Source organism: Otolemur garnettii, unplaced genomic scaffold, assembly GCF_000181295.1.
Source record: "Otolemur garnettii isolate 467f Iridium unplaced genomic scaffold, OtoGar3 scaffold00065, whole genome shotgun sequence".
NCBI lineage: Eukaryota > Metazoa > Chordata > Mammalia > Primates > Galagidae > Otolemur > Otolemur garnettii.
Window position 1 is genome coordinate 2,547,165 of NW_003852460.1, and position 1,896 is coordinate 2,549,060.

Genomic DNA, 1,896 nt, shown 5'->3' on the forward strand with positions numbered 1-1,896 from the left:
AGCTTGAGGCTCTGTCTCAAAAAAAACAAAATAACTCAATCCTTCAAGGGACCCCGGTTCAAAACTCCAGTTTGCACCAGAAATGGAGGACTGATAATTCCCTTATCTGCACATAAATACCTCGATAAATTTCTCGGACGTAAGAATGATATTTTCAACCAAAACAAATGTTAAAAATAATAATAATTTTTTTAAAAAAACAAGAATTTGAGGCACTGAAGTATGGTCAATAAAGATTGCTTTTTTGAGCCCAATCTTTCCACTTATCAGGTGTTTAGTTATTTATTCTTCTAACCCATGGAAATATCCAGAACTGCATAAAAATTAAACTATAATCTAGGGCAGTGCCATGGCCGCCGGCCCCATATACCGAGGGTGGCAGGTTTGAACACAGCCGCAGCCAAACTGCAACAAAAAAGATAAAATAAAATAAATACAAAAAAACTATAATCTAAATCTGATTCTGCAGAACTGCCTACAATTCACTGCAAAAATCCACCATTAGTAACTGAAAACAAATGGGGAAATGTGGGTATAAATTACACTCGATCTGATCCTCCCTATAAAGTCTACGCATGCACACACACACACACACACATACACACCTCAGCACACACTGAGAATGAGTTTCCGGGTCCATAATTCTGCAATCTTTTATGTAAATATATCATTAATAGTTTGCTGGGACTGTGGTAATAACACACCACACATTGCCAGGTAAAAACCACAGATATTTCTTCTCTCACATCCTAGAGGCTGGAAGCCTGAGGTCAAGGTGTCTCAGGCTGGTCCCTCCTGAGGCCTCTCTCCTTGGCATGCAGAGGCCGTCTTCTCTCTGTGTCCTCCTGTGGTCATCCCTCTGTGCATGTCTGTGGCCTCATCTCCTTTTCTTTTTTTTTTAGAGAGTCGTACTCTGTCCCCATGGTAGAGTTCTGTGGCACCATAGCTCACAGCAACCTCAAACTTCTGGCCTCAAGCAATCCTCCTGCCTCAGCCTCCCGAGTAGCTGGGACGACAGGCACCTGCCACAATGCCTGGTTAGTTTTTCTATTTTTAGTAGAGTTGGGGTCTCACTCTTGCTCGGGCCGGTCTCAAACTCCTGAGCTCAGGCCATCCACCTACCTCGGCCTCCCAGAGTGCTGGGATCACACTGTATCTGGCCATCATATTCTCTTGTTATAAAAATGGCATGCCTAGGGCGACGCCTGTGGCTCAAAGAAGTAGGGTGCCAGCCCCATATACAGGAGGTGGCGGGTTCCAACCTGGCCCTGGCCAAAAAATTAAGAAAAAAACAAAAAGGTATGCCTGTTGGATCAGGCCCACCCTAGTAACCCCGTTTAACTTAACCTCCTTTTAATAGACCCAAGACCATATTCTAAGGTGCTGAAAATTAAAGCTTCGACATACAAATTTTGGCAGGAACATAATCCAGCCCGTGACAATAAAGTGAAATGTATTAATAGTTCTTAACTGGAAGCCATAATCTTGTATTCCGTCAGCCTCTCGAGAGGAAGTAAGCATCATTTTCCTAAGAGCACCCCCTAAGCTGGAGTTCTACTGATTCGCACTTTGGAAATAGCCTGTCAATGAAAAATGTCAGATTTGGGGGAAAAAAGAGTGAAAGAAAAGAAAACCCTGCTATGCTTCTCCTCCCAGGAGATGGTCCCTTTTCAAAATGTTCCTTATTGGCTCGGCCCCTGTGGCTCAAGCGGCTAAGGCACCAGCCACATACACTTAAGGTGGCGGGTTCGAATCCCCAGCCCGGACCCGCCAAAACAACAATGACGGCTGCAACCAAAAAAATAGCCGGGCGTTGTGGTGGGCGCCTGTGGTCCCAGCTACTTGGGAGGCTGAGGCAGGAGACTCGCTTGAGCCCAGGAGTTGGAGGTTGCTGTG